The sequence below is a fragment of the Symphalangus syndactylus genome, chromosome 5 (genome assembly GCF_028878055.3).
Source record: "Symphalangus syndactylus isolate Jambi chromosome 5, NHGRI_mSymSyn1-v2.1_pri, whole genome shotgun sequence".
Taxonomy (NCBI): Eukaryota; Metazoa; Chordata; class Mammalia; order Primates; family Hylobatidae; genus Symphalangus; species Symphalangus syndactylus.
Genome location: NC_072427.2, coordinates 45,234,139 through 45,249,464, shown reverse-complemented (window position 1 = coordinate 45,249,464; position 15,326 = coordinate 45,234,139). Strand labels below are relative to the sequence as shown.

General features: G+C 41.4%; 1 protein-coding gene and 1 long non-coding RNA gene across 3 annotated transcripts in view; one reads left to right on the top strand and one right to left on the bottom strand.

Moving 5' to 3' along the window:
• The window catches only part of RORA (RAR related orphan receptor A), a 740,258-nt gene that overhangs the window by 494,435 nt on the left and 230,497 nt on the right, over window positions 1-15,326 (bottom strand). The gene's annotated exons all lie outside the window — the stretch shown is intronic.
• On the top strand, window positions 10,376-14,720 carry LOC129482446 (uncharacterized). The gene is made up of 2 exons (XR_008657707.2): window positions 10,376-11,398; window positions 12,369-14,720. It is a non-coding gene; the product is annotated as an uncharacterized lncRNA (long non-coding RNA).

The following is a 15,326-nucleotide window of genomic DNA, read 5'->3' as shown; positions in this document are numbered from 1 at the left end:
GTGCCCAGACACATAGACCCTGAGTTTTTGAAAGGCTATGAAAGTGCTTAGATCATAAAGCACACATCACATGCTGTAGTTGTTGTCATTGACCTGTGTTTGTCTCTAACTGCATGATAACTCTCAAAGCTGTCACACGGGGGTCAGGTTGAGCCAGCAGGATTGCAGAAGTACAGACCAACTTCCAGGTTTTCCTGAAATATCTGCTCTGTCTCAGTTTAGGGGGAGACAGAACCACTTAGAATCACTGACACCTTGATTCAACACAATCCTCAGACTGGGTGATTAAATAGAGCACTTTGGTTTTTTCATATGTTTGTCTGTTCATTTTCTTTGCCTGTCCTCCACTCAAAGCACTTTGGATTCAGCTACTTCAGATGTCCAGTAATGCCAAACATTCCTGTAATAAGGCTAAACTTGCCTCTCCATGGAAAGACTGGTAATCACATAACAAGGGATATGGTGATATTGGTAGCATGCTGAGGTCAGCTGGGTAGACTGATGCTCAGAACAGATTTCAAGACTAAAGACATGGGGTTATGATGTCTCATTATTTCTTCCCATGCCACATGGATGGTATCTCCTTATTGTTGGGCACGTCATTCTCACCTCCGTGCGTTGGTCCCAGCTGTTCCTTCTTTCCTGGAGGATGGTCTGTCCAATCATGATTATCCAAGACAGACTCCAGATTATCCAAGTCTGCTTATTCTTCAAAGCTCAACTCAGATCCTACCAAAACAGTACTGCATGATGGAAAAACCACGGACTTCGAGGTTGACCAGATCTGAGATGGGCAAACAACTTCTCTAAGTCACAGATTCTTTATCATAAAATTCTGGGTCACAGTGAGGATTAGGGGTGCTCAAAAATGGTAAGTGTTACAACTTTCATTATTCCAGCCATCTACTGATGCCCTTCTCTCATTAGTACCAAAAACCTGAGACTTATAACCACATCCTTCAGGATGTGTATGATTTGTACAATATTTTGGGGATTTCAGCGTTGTCTCCCCAGACATTCTTGAGGGCAGTGAAGGCACCTCACTTCTTTGAAACAGAGATTCAGTTACACTGAGTATCCACTTAGGGAGCACTTGCTTTGTGATAAGTACTGGGCTGCCTTCATTTAACTCTCCAGAGTCCTGAGGAAGCAATTTTTATCCCAGTTACAGACAGGAAAGCTGAGGCTCAGATCTATTGGTTGCGTGTCCAAAGCTGCACAGCTAGCAACTGGCACTCTGATCTTGAAGGCAAGTCCTCTTTACCTACAAGTGCTCTCCACACAGAAGGGGCTCAAGTGCAAATACTGATTGATGGGCTGGATTCCACTCATATCGCTGGTCTGATTGCATCCTTTTCTTCATGGCAGCTTGGCCTGCTGTCCCCTGGCTGCCAAGATGTGCTTACTCACACTGCTCTGCCTTCACTCTTGCCATTGTGCTGAGGATCCATCAATACAAAGCTGTACAATTCTAAGTACCCAGGAAGTGAGCAGACCATATCGCACAGGGCAACTAAGTGGTTAAGAGTGAAAACAGCGTAGCAGACGGAAGCCCTAGGTAGGTCCTCCAGGCCAGAAGGACGGTTGGGAGAGGGAAGATACTAGGAGCAAGTGACAGATTACCTAATTCTAGAAACAGGTAGAAATATTAATTCCCTTTGGGGTAGAAAGTCAGAAGCAAATGTAGCTACAATCAGTCATAGCGTGCTAATAGCCAGGGAGTCACATTTGATGCTTCTGGAAATGGACTGCTCACCTCGTAGGTCAGAAGGCAATTACCTCCATTCAGCTCAGGAAATGCCAATTTTTCAACCAGTGAGCATACTGTTTGGGGATTTTTGTTCATCTGTTGTTCCGCTTCCATTGGAAAGAATATATAAAAATCATAGCCAAAGGCAAAACACTTGCCCCGCTGACAAATAGCCCATTGACCATAGCAAATCCTCTGCTGCTCAACTATTAGAATTATGACTCGCTGCTTCCTTGGCAAATACCTGCCCTAGATGAAGTGCTCCAAACGCTGCAGCTGTCTCTGTCTATTTCCACCCCTCCAAAGACTCTATGATGTTTAAAGGCCACCTGAAACATTCTCAACAAGGTACACAATGCAGTTTAACAGACACTAACATCTTAAAGGGCTGACCTAGATTTATCTACTCCAGGTGCACAGATATTGGTATGTGCACCCCACTCTCCATTTCCACTCACTTTTCAGTTGAAACTACTATGATCTCACTGTCTTTTCTTTTACATCGAAGGAAAGAAGGAATCATCCAGAAAGGGTGCGGGTTGGGGGGTTGGCACAGTGATAAAGGCAGAATAAAGAAAGAAAAGGGTATTTTTTGAATGTCCACCATGTATACATCATCCTGATTTAAACCCAATCACCTTCAGGGAAAAGTATTCTTATTTTATTTCTATTCAGGTGAAAGGTCCATCAGATGCAATTAGCCATTTTAAAGTGCACAATTCAGTGGTATTTGGTGTATTCACAATAATCTGCAACCACTACCTCTTTCTAGTTTCAAAACAGTCTCATCGCCCCTGAAAAACAACCCATACTTATTAAGTAATTGCTCCCCATCCCCTTCTCCTCTTATCTCCTCTTAACCACTAATCTGCTTTTTGTCTCTATGGATTTGCCTATTACGGATATACCATATAAAAGAAATCATGTAATATCTGAACTTTTGTGTATGGTCTTTCTTTTAGCTTAATATTCTCAAACTTCATCTAAGTTGTAGCATATATCAGTACTTCATTCCCTTTTATGGCTGAATAATATTCCATTGTATGTAAAAACCACTATTTATGTATCTATTAATCAGTCGATGGATATTTGGATGGTTTCTGCTTTTTGTCTATTATGAATAATGCTGCTCTAAATATTCAAATTTCTGTGTGAACATATGTTTTTCTTGGGTATATACTCAAGAGTGGAATTGCTGCTTTACGTCTGCTTTAAGATGGGGAAACTGAGACAGGAACTCTGCCCGAGGTGATTTATCTTGTTCGTGGTAGAGTCAAGATTGGAATCTAGTCCAGATCACTCCAAAACCACTTTTTTTACTTTTGTTTTTATAAGAAAAGTAGTCCATTCACAGGTCCATCGACTATACTTAGAACTTCTTTGGCTAAAAATTCAGTGAATAATTATTTTTGTCAGAGATTACTTTTACTCTCCACTCAAACACCCTGAGGTCAAGTCAGGATTGGAATCTAGTCCAGACCACTCCAAAACTACTTTTTTTACTTTTGCTTTAAAAGAAAAGTAGTCCATTCACAGGTCCACCCACTATACTTAGAACTTCTTTGGCTAAAAATTCAGTGAATAATTATTTTTGTCAGAGATTACTAACTTTCACTCTCCACTCAAACACCCCTAGGTCATATGATTAAAACCACTAATTTGAACTCATGGATCCAATAGTTTCACTTGGTTCACGTTGAGATCTGAGCTTTTTGTTTCCCGGGAAAATCAATAGCAACAGACTTTATCTTGTTAGATCAAATATAACTTTTATTTTTAAAAGCTCCAATTATGCCCTAATGCACTGTTTATGTACTCAGAGGGCTTAATGAGATAATAAATGAAATTTTAACTTGACAATTAATAGTGTAAAAGTGTTAGGATACTTTGGAATTAGGAAGGCTTGTGTGTGATTTTCTTTTCCTATTAGCCCTTGTTTTAGGATATAATTATACTTGTCTCACATTATGATTGGGCAGCAACTCAATTATTAAGAAGTAGAAAAATGAGTAAATTTCTACTCCTGTGCCTTTTGTAGCAAGTTATGAAAATAAAATAAAAAGTAAAATGTAATCAGGAGTCCTAAGCATTGCTAAGAAGTGGTGTAATTCTTTCATTTCCAATCATTCCCAGTTAAGAAATGGGCTGATCAAACAGCCAATATCTTTATCATGAATATTCTTCAGGAGTGTAAACTGATAAGACAGCAGATTCTGGAAGAACCTGGGTTCTCGGAATGAGGCAATGGAAAATTTAAAATGTGTGAAATATGTTACATATACAATTACAAAGTTATTTCCTCACACACCTGTGTATGCACACACACACATCCAAGCCCAAACACCCACACCCACAGCATGAGTTTTCCAGGGTTCCAAAAAAGCAAAAATACTTGGATCATTATTTAATACACATTTACTCAATACTTGAGGGTGCCAAGCATGAAACATTATAAAGGAGTTAAAGTAAATGGAATCTCAAAATACAAGGCAAGCAAAAATCAAATTATAAACCTTAGGTTTAGCTAAAGTGAGTTACTGACAGCTAAGTAAAACGTTCTTCATGTCATCAAATCCCAAGTAATCTTTATCTATATGTCATGTTTATTAAAAAAGCAAACAACTGTTTTTCAAATTAGCAAGAGCCAAATCTCTTTCATTTTTCATTTATTCAATAATTACTGGATGCTCACTACAAAAGTAAAGTTTTTAAAAATGAATAGAAAACTCAGTCCCTGTTGAGAAGACATGGACTATACCCAGGAAATAATACAACCTCACTCTTCTCAGAACCACGTGGCAAGAGAACAGAACTTCCTGTATCAAGCTGACTTCTAGCCAAAGACCAAAGAACAAATACCAGTAAAGCGAGTAGAAACTGTTTGTTGAGTGACTGAATGAATTAATGAATTAATGAATGAATTAAATACCGCAGACAGAATAAAGACCATAGGATTTACTTGGAAACTACAGACGGGGTAAGGGGAGACTCAAATGTGGGTTTTCAAGGAGGTAATAGGCTTCAGTTAGAGAGGTCAGTAGAGGATATTTCTGGACCGCTTTAGACATGCAAAAATTAACTTGACAGGCAATACATATCAAAAGTCCTAAAAGCTTTTAGAGTGTTTGTGTCTTAATAACAATAATTCTAAGAGTTTTTGTTAAAAAAAATGGTTCAAAAGATAAAAAAAGTTTAAAAGTAGTAAAGTTTTAAAAAATATAAAATGGTATTTAAAAGTTAAGACTGAGTGTGGCAGCTCGCACCTGTAATCCCAGCACTTTCGGAGACTGAGGCGAGAGGATTGCTTGAGCCCAGCAGTTCAAGGCTAGCTTGGGCAACGTAGGAAAACCCCAGCTCAGCCAAAAAACAAAAAACAGAAAACAACAACAAAAGACAAACATTATCTGGGCTTGATGCTGCAAGCACCTGTGCTACTCAGGAGCCTGATGAGGAGGGAGGATTGCTTGATCCCAGGAGGTCAAGGCTATAGCAAACCATGATGGCTTCACTGTACTCCAGCCTGGGTGACAGAGCGAGACCGTGCCTCAAAAATAAAATAAAATAAAATAAAATAAAATAAAATAAAATAAAATAAAGTAAAATAAAATAAAATGGTAAAAAGTTAGAAACAACCTCAATGTCTAACAATAAGAAATAAGAACATTATGGTAAATGAATAAATAAAATCAAGTCTTTGGATTTAAGGAGAAGCAGATGGGAAATAGTGTTAAGTAAAAAAGATCCATATGAAAATGTTGTTAGTACTATAATGTATGCTTTTACACACTATTGTATTAATAAACACCAGAGTTTCAAACAAGGAAGAAAAATGGATTCCTGCTGGAGGAAATGGCACAGAGAAGGCCCATGAGTTTGGAATGATGGAGAGAAGAGGAAAAAATGGAAGACTTGATTAAAACAACTTCAACCAGATGCCAGGATTTAGGCCATATTCATTTCTGGTTAGGTACTGAGCTATGATGAAGTTAACCTAAGATTTTAAGAAACACTGGCACTTATGGAGGGAAATCTAGGTACTTGTATTTCCTAAGCTTGCCATAGGATACAGGGCCTGCACAACCCATACGTTACAAATTTGCCATTACGACCCATGTTGGGTAGGTCCTACAGACACAACATATATAAGAATGGGAACAAAGAATAGTCAAGACTAGATCTTCCTATCCCCCATGAGTGGGTAACCAGGCCTAGACATAGATGGCAAGCTACCATGGGATCACTTCCTTCACCTCATTGCCATCACAGTTCTGAGAGGGAAGCTTTACCTCCACGATCATCTACTCATCTGTCATCATCCCTTGTCCCACAGTCAGAGCCTCTGACACCATGGATGTTTTCAGAGAGCCATTCACACAGGTTGCAAAGATACAAGAGAAGGATGCATATCTGGAAGTCAGAATGCACCTGTAGACATTAAGTAAGTCAAAAGTCAATCTGTGCTTTAAAAATAAAGTCTACTTTGGTCTGGTTTGAGTACTTAATAATTTTAAGTACGCTGATACTTAAAAGAGAAAGCCATATAGAAAAAAGGCTTTCCTGGATCTGCACACCAAAAAATTTTAAGTGCTTCAGCATGAAACTACTGATCCATAAATTGCAGAGGTCCCACCACCCACACTCTCTCCCAAGGTGCTGGACTATTTTGAAATGGAAAGCATAAGCTTCTGATCAAGCTCTTCTGCCATACTTACTTGTCCTTGGCATTGGTTACTTAACAATTTAGGTAATAGCTGTCTATTTACAATATTCTCATTATGTTAAGCTCAGCTCTTTCTTGGATAGTGGTAACATTTCCAAGTTGAAAAAGTACCCTGCAGGTCTCTGAGAAATGGCTAAATCTGTGCATTCTTCTAGCATGTATCATGTCCCGAGTATTCTTCCTCAGGCACTTCATCTATGGGATCTCATTGGCCTTCATAACATTATTGTGGGGAAGGTATTAAGTCCCCCTTTGATAGACTGGCTAAGTAACTTACAAAGCAAGTTAAAGACCTGGGGTCTGCTGGGCGCAGCAGCTCACTCCTGTAATCCCAGCACTTTGAGAGGCTAAGGTCGGTGGATTACCTGAGGTCAGGAGTTCAAGACCAGCCTGGCCGACATGGTGAAACCCCATCTCTACTAAGAATACAAAAATTAGCCAGGCATGGTGGCAGATGCCTGTAATCCTGGCTACTCTGGAGGCTGAGGCAGGAGAATTGCTTGAACCCAGGGGGCGGAGGTTGCAGTGAGCTAAGATAGCGCCATTGCACTCCAACCTGGGTGACAGAGCAAGACTCTTCATCTCAAAAAAAAAAAAAAAAAAAAAAAAGACCTGAGATCTACCTTAAATGTTGTAGATATGTCATTACCATCAGTACCACATTTAATCCTCATTCAACCAGTCCAACTCCTTTTTCTAAGGAATCTAACTTCAATCTTTTAAACCATCAGAAAAAGCATTTGGTACTCTTAGACACCCACAAATAGTGCTACTAGTAGCTTGGATAAAGACAATTTAGGGGGTGGATCCCTGTACACCAAAGGTAAATTGATAAAACATTTTCCCTACAATATTTACCTAGATACATAATTTTCAAAGGAAAATAAAATATAATCTCTATCTAAAAATTCTAAGACCTATAAAAGGGGCAAAAAAACCTGTGTTACTCTCATCTGGTATAAATGCACTAAGTAACTTGGTAAAACTTTGGGTTCATCATGAAATCAATCTAGGTATATTAAAAATTCAATATTTTGTCCAAGTTTGAACTGGACAAACAGGTTTATCTCTAAAAGCTACCTCAGATAAACAGACGTCACTAAGAGTGGTTATCTAAGCCGTGTGGCATTTATTTATTTTTGCATTACAGATTTCAAAACAAAGAGAACAGAAGTGAATGGCACTAATCCTGATGGGAAAAGCCTAAAGCCCCTCATAATTTCTTCTTTATATTCCAAAAACTTCAGTGATTACAACACTTACAGGCTTCCAAGGCGAATCTCCTCAAATGTGGTAGCTATAACTGTAAATACTCTGCTACCGAATTTCTTTAAAAGAAACTGAATGGAATGTAACCAATTGTTTGTGTAAATAACCAGACCTACATCTCCATTCTCAAGCCTATTCAAAATCCTTCCCTTCTCCTTTGACTGCCATTTCATGAGCCCCAGGAGAAAGGGGTCTAGGCCCATTAGCCTGGCTTCTTGTTGCCATCTCTGCCTTTCCCTGCTTCTTTGGGTACCAGATCTTTCTGTCCTTACGGGAGGATCTGAGAAGGAGAAATCCTATCTTCCTGCCCTGAAGCCTACATGATTATAGCCCAGGAATGGCGGAATGCAAAAACTGTGACCAGAAATCAAGTGGTCCAAGAGCGGGGAACAAGATGCTTGGAGAGCACTGTAGGTGAGACTGTAACCAGAATGAAGACATCTCAACATACGTCTTCTTTCAGGTCCTTCCATGCCCTAGTCCATTGTAATCACAGGCCTGAATGAACTCACAGGCCTCCTTGAGAAAGCCAACTTTATCACCCTTTTGAAGACCCTTCGTTTTAACAAGTGTGGATATTCCATTGGGGCACTGGGGTGTCAAGGGCCAGAAACTTTAAAAGGGAAAGAAAGAGAAGAAAATCAGGAAGTGGTATAACAAAGGCCTAATTACAAGGGAGGAGTGTTTCTCTACAGACAGGTCACTGGAAGGATGCCAATGGCTCTCGCCGCATAAAGGAAAAGATTGTTATAAAAAGATTTTTAAAAAAAGAAGAAGAAGAAAGAGGCATGGCAGTGGAGACTGGGAGGGTGGGGCAGAGAATAGGGAAATGAATAAGAATAATGACTTAAAAGCTTTCTTTTTTTTCTGGTTCTCTTCTTTCCTTTCCACAGATGCTCAGCTGAGCCAGTGCAGCTGGCTCCCTGACAAATGTGGAAAAATCAGCCAATTTGAGCTGGTTGTTAGCAGTCCGGGTACAGAGGCTCAGATAAATGAGGGCCTGCCTCAGGTGTGGCAGCTGATCTTCCCGAGTGTTCTCAAATGATTCTCGGCCAGTGCGAGGCCTCCCGGCCTTCAGGGTCCCACCGGTACGCCCTTCTATTTCCTGACTCTATATTCTGATAGGGGTGACCTTGGAAAAAGCATCTTCCTCCATTTGTTCTTCCTCCCCTCCCCTTCCTCCCCCTGACCAGGTCTCCTTCCTTCAAACTGGTGGGGCTTCCTCCCGCTCACTTAGTAAAAAGCCTATAGCACAAGGTCTCTTGTCCCCAGATGTCTGAGCACAGATCTGATGGCCCAACTCAAGACCCCCTCGGCACAAGGTCTCTTGTCCCCAGATGTCTGAGCACAGATCTGATGGCCCAACTCAAGACCCCCTCGAAAATGCCTGATGTGTATTCCTTTTCAAATCACTGCATCGGTCCACAGAGTCTGTTGATACGCTGGCAGAATACCCTGGGGTTTCCCTACAAGACAGTGAAGGCTTCTTTGTAAATGTTCACTAACACCAAATAGTATGCCCCACATATTTATGTGCTCATTGTTATGTCCACACACAGAGTATGAATATGAAAAAAGAATGCACATCTGACCATTCTGTTCAAGAAAAGCAGTCAATATTTTGAGTCAAGTTCAAGGGGAAAATCGTTTTCTTGCAAGTAGCTGTGAAAGTTCCTTGCTTATCAAATTGTCCCCTTTCCAGTGATTCTTGTTTATGCATTGATAAATAAAAAGAACAAAAATGAGGAACTAAGATATTTAAGGGCTTATGTAAGGGAAGTTTCTAGAGGGATGGAAATGATCTAGATCTTGTTTTTTTTTTTTTTTTTTTTGAGATGGAATCTCGCTCTGTTGCCCAGGCTGGAGTGCAGTGGCAGGATCTCAGCTCACTGCAACCTCCGCCTCCCAGGTTCAAGTGATTCTCCAGCCTCAGCCTCCCAAGCAGCTGGGATTACAGGCATGTGCCACCATGCCCAGCTAATTTTTGTATTTTTAGTAGGGACGGGGTTTGCACCATGTTGGCCAGGCTGGAATTGAACTCCTGACCTCAAGTGTTCCACCTGCCTCGGCCTCCCAAAGTTCTGGGATTACAGGCATGAGCCACCACGCCCAGCCCTACATCTTGTTTTAACTGGTGGTTACATGGGGGTATACGATTGTCAAAACTCACTGAACTGAACACAAGATCTGTATACTTTGTTGTATGTCTATTATATCTGATTCAAAGTTAAAGAATTTTAGGTCTTTTGTTTCAGTAACACATTGAGGTCTACATGAGCACAATGAAGTGGCAGCTACAGTAAAAATGCACAGGAAATACATACATTGTGTCATATCATCAGTTACCCTTTAAATACAATAGAATATCCACACCTGTAATCCCAGCACTTTGGGAGGCTGAGGCGGGCGGATCACGAGGTCAGGAGATTGAGACCATCCTGGATAACACGGTGAAACCCCGTCTCTACTAAAAATACAAAAAATTAGACGGGCATAGTGGCGGGCGCCTGTAGTCCCAGCTACTTGGCAGGCTGAGACAGGAGAATGGCGTGAACCCGGGAGGCGGAGTTTGCAGTGAGCGGAGATCGCGCCACTGCACTCCAGCCTGGGAGACAGGGAGACTACGTCTCAAAAAAAAAAAAAGAATATCTTCAAAAGAATCTAACGTAATTTTTATACCATCTTCAAATACATTTAGGAGCCTATAAAGTCCACAGTGGGTCAAAAAGTTTTTTATGGAAGAAGAGATGATATTGGTGTGTGTGTGTGTGTGTGTGTGTGTGTGTGTGTGTGTGTGTTTGATTACTGCTATTCTTATAAACTGAAAATAAAATATGTTAGGTGCTTGAATTAGTTGTTCTCAGACGTTTTCATGTGGGAAGTACTAGCTGGGAGCTTAGAGGGGAGGGTCAACATAATTGGTTTGTTTGAATGATACTGATTTGCAGATTAAGTAAGAATGTTTGTGTGATTTAGGAAGAGAATGACAGCACTTCAGAGATGAAAAGGTATTGGATTTATAGGGTCTATTCTCTCATTAAATCATTATAAAAATAGAGGCTCAGAGAAGGAAAACAATTTTTCTATGAACATAACAGCTGTCTCGTGCCAAACATGAATCTTCCGAGAGTCAAGTCTGTTCTCCTTCCAGTTTTTCATTAGTTTTATTTTACATGACATTCTCTACAATATTTTAAAGAAAAGATATATTTATATGTCATCGACTTTCTAGAAAGTAATATTTTTATTAATATTAAAAACATCTTCAAAAATTGTTTTTCCCCTGAGAATGGCTGCTTCTCAAATAGTGTGTTTTTAAAAATTAAGATAGTCTAGTGGTATACTCAAATACTCACATTTATCTTCTTAGAAAGCACCCATGTGTATCTTCCACGTGACAGTTATGGCTTAAAAAAAATTCAAATTTATGTTGCTGCTGTCCCATCCACCCATCTCTACAATAGAAGATTCTTTTTTTTTTTTTTTTTTTTTGAGACGGAGTCTCGCTCTGTCGCCCAGGCTGGAGTGCAGTGGCGCGATCTCGGCTCACTGCAAGCTCCGCCTCCCGGGTTCCCGCCATTCTCCCGCCTCAGCCTTTCTGAGTAGCTGGGACTACAGGCGCCCGCCACCACACCCGGCTAATTTTTTTTGTACTTTTAGTAGAGACAGGGTTTCACCATGGTCTCAATCTCCTGACCTCGTGATCCGCCCGCCTCAGCCTCCCAAAGTGCTGGGATTACAAGCGTGAGCCACCGCGCCCGGCTTACAATAGAAGATTCTAAAAAGTGATTTTGTCACCAGAAACCCACATTTTCTCCCATCTGGACCTTGAAGTTTCCTTTAACTTTGCCTTAGTGATTGGGCAAGTCATCTCTCTTCTGTGGCTTTAAGAATTGCCCATGATAAAGTAAAAGAGCCATAATCTCAAGGAAACCATTTATTAGGCTTAATCAAAACATAATACTCTTGTTTATGTCTTCAACACATTGTTTATGGAGAGAGTGAGCCACAATGCACAGACACTATCACGACGCTCGGGTGAAGATGGTAATTTCATGCCCAAGAGCAGAACTGAATCCACTCTAGAGACCAATAGGTGTGGCTCAACCATAGCTTCAAAATTTCAGAGGGAAGTTCAGAAACCCCATATGGGTTTGCTTTGCTTTATCTGTTCCTTTTAACCAAAGCTGCCTTCATCATGTATATTTCTTTCTTTTTTTCTGAGACAGGTTCTTGCTATGCCACCCAGGCTGGAGTACAGTGGCAGGATCACAGCTCACTGTAGCCTCAAACTCCTGGACTCAGGTGATCCACCCACCTTAGCACCCTGAGTAGGTGGGACTACAGGCATGTAATACCACACCTGGCTGACTTTAAAAAAAAAAAATTATAGAGATGGGGGTTTCACTATGTTGCCCAGGCTTCATTCACCATGTGTATTTCTTTCTTTCTTTCTTTTTTTTTGAGACAGAGTCTGGCTCCATTGCCCAGGTTGGAGTGCAGTGGCGTGATCTCAGCTCAGTGCAACTTCTGCATCCCAGGTTCAAGCAATTCTTGTGCCTCAGCCTCCCAAGTAGCTGGCATTACAGTCACACGCCACCACACTCGGCTAATTTTTTTGTATTTTAGTAGAGATACAGTTTCACCATGTTAGCTAGGCTGGTCTTGAACTCCTGACCTCAGATGATCTGCTGGCCTCAGTCTCCCAAAGTGCTGGGATTACAGGTGTGAGCCACCGCACCCACCCCACCATGTATATTTCTGACAGCCTCTTCAGAAGGCTGATAACTTTGTGATATTCTTCACAGGTCCCCAGTGTCTCTCTCAGCTTGGCCAGGGCCCACCCACCTACCCCTTTGTAGAATCTCAAAGCAACACCTCAGCATCCTGGGAGATTGGCATGATAATATTCGTTTTTCAGAACAAGAACCAAACTGACAAGGAACAGCCATAGGAGGCTCAGATCAGGGCTATCTCCCCTCAGTGACAGGGAGGTCTGTCTCTTTGGGAAAGGTTGAAGACAGCTAAACTGGAGTGGTTGCCAGGGGGAGAGGGGGATCCAGAACCCAATAAACAACCACACTGGATTCTTCTACAGTCACAGCATCCCAGAGCCAGAAGAGAGCCTGAAAATCATCAAGCGTGGTGGTCATCAAGCAGTTGTTGCTGATGTGTTCAGGCAGTGGAATTCTTTTTGAAATTAAATCTTCTGTAGATCCCTGGCATAGAAAACAATTAAAATTGAGGAAGAGGTTGCTGAGCAGTGAAAACACCCTCACCGTTTGATAGAAAGATTCCTCTCATGGCATACGGAGGCCTGCAACACTGCTGTGGGAAGTTTCCCAGGCTCCATTTGAACATGGGATTCTCAAAAGAACACTGACAGGGAGCTCACTCCCACTAAAGCTCACTCCACCATAGGTAGCCCAGACTAGTAGAGGGTATCTTCCTGGCAAAGACCTGGAATCTGAGTCCTGCTAGCTTATATTCATGGATGTTAGCTTACCTTTGAGGCCAAATAAATTAACTTGTATCCCCATTTCACATGGGAAAATCTTCATATATTCAAAACTAGCAGGTATGTTTTCTTTTAGACATGCCCTTCACTACCTGGCAGGCTGTCTATGCCCCATCTCTCCCACACATGTGCCCAAGCTCACCCCACCTCTGCCCCTGCCGCGGCCTTATCGAGACTTTCTGTACATCTGTCTGTGTGTGCTAGGGGCACAGCCTTCACGAGGACCCAGGGGCTCCTCAGGGAAATCCACAGGCCCTTGTGCATGTGAACAGTAAGGAAAGGAAAGGATTTTTCTGCTGGGTTCTTTATCCCCTCCTCCCACCCCCTTCAAAGATGACCCCACCCCTTCTGAACTGAGGGCCATGAAAACTGGCTTGTGGCCATTTAGAAGAGCATCAGATTCTGGGGGCAAATTCTCAACAGACTTTGCATGTGAAAAGAAAATAAAAACAGCTGAATTACAGACAAGAAATTAATCTGCCCCCTTCCCCCTCAAGAAAAGGCATCCTAACAGAACTACTTCAAGATTGCAAGGGAGACTTCCTGCACAGTAACATTAAATGTTTCCAGCAGATCAACAGCTGGAAAAGCAAAGTTTTTTTTTTTTTTTTTAAGTGTTAACATTTCACAGTTCAGATCGCTTAACAGATGTAAAATTATAGGATATACTTAGCATTTAGGTTTTAAAAACTTATTAGCTAAATATCTTTTTGGAAAATACAGTTGATGGTTAGTTCTTCTTGAGGATGATGGCAAGAATTTTTTAAATGTTCATTATACTAAATCATACTTTAATCAGCTTAACATGTGGCTTACGCAGGTTTACCTAAGATTAACTGGACATTTTAAGGCCTAGGAACAGATTGTTCTACTGACCAGCCAACTAATGTAAACGATGAGAAGAACCAGGACTAGGAATGATATCAGACGCAAAGTGAACATCCCATAATCGAAACGGATAATGACTCACGCTGGTGAGTGAAGGGACATCAGGATCACAGGTTCAAAGGCAAGGAGACCCTTATCCAGGCAGCATGCCTGGGACAGCAGGGAGAGGTGGTGTCCAGCCACTGCCCTTCAAGTAGGGGAAAAGTGAGTGCAGAGGATTGAACCAGAGAACGGAAGCCGCTAACTTGACAGAAATAGACCTGGTGAGGGAAGGTTAGTGGAATTGGGGTGGTTTTGACCTCAGAAGAAAAGAAAAAGGGCAATTTGATTACTATTGTCAAGCACATGATTGACTCTTATAAAGAGGCTTTAGGGAAATTAAATGAAAGCAGGAGAAATTCAGGTGGCCATTTCCAGAGGGAGGCCAGGCAAGCCAAGCGGGAAGTGATCAGCCAGGGATTTAGAGGACCTGGGTGGACCCAGCTTGTCACTATCATGTGGGGACACCTGAGATAAGCATCTTACCCTCTTGGGCCTCAGTTTCTTCATCTTTAAGATAAGAAGACTGTAGCAAATGACTATGAAGATTCCTCCAGCTCGTGATGATCTTTTAATTAAAAATAAATGGAAAAAAAAGACCTCTCTTAACTGAGGTTAGTAAAAGTATCAAGCAGGTTTCTGAGGACACTCCATTTTAAATTACCTTATTATTGGGCAAATGTCTAACCCACTGGTTTCTTGCAAGTCCTTCCAACATTCTGGCCCTGGCCTGCTTTGTCTCATCCCAAGTTGCAGTCCCATCACTCTGTCCCTCACCACTGCGATAAACACAATAGTTACCAATCCATGGTCTGCTGGAGGAAACAACGCTTTTGAAAAATGAATTATAAATCCCTGTGAGACTGCAAGAGTGTGCTATAAAAAGGTCATTAAAAACTCAGCTTAGTGCTCAGATTCCCATTGGAACTATCAACCACAAAACAATCTGCTTCCTGGCTGAGGAAGGTAAGGGCTCCAAGAGGAACACAAAGCCTTTGAAGCTGGAATTTTGGAGTCAAGGGAAGAAAACTAACATGATGTGCTGCGCTAGTTTCCTTGCAATAGATTTAAGCTTTACAGTGCCGCTGGGAGATGGGCATTTATTATATCTACCACTACAGGCAAGCAATCAAAAGTTCAGA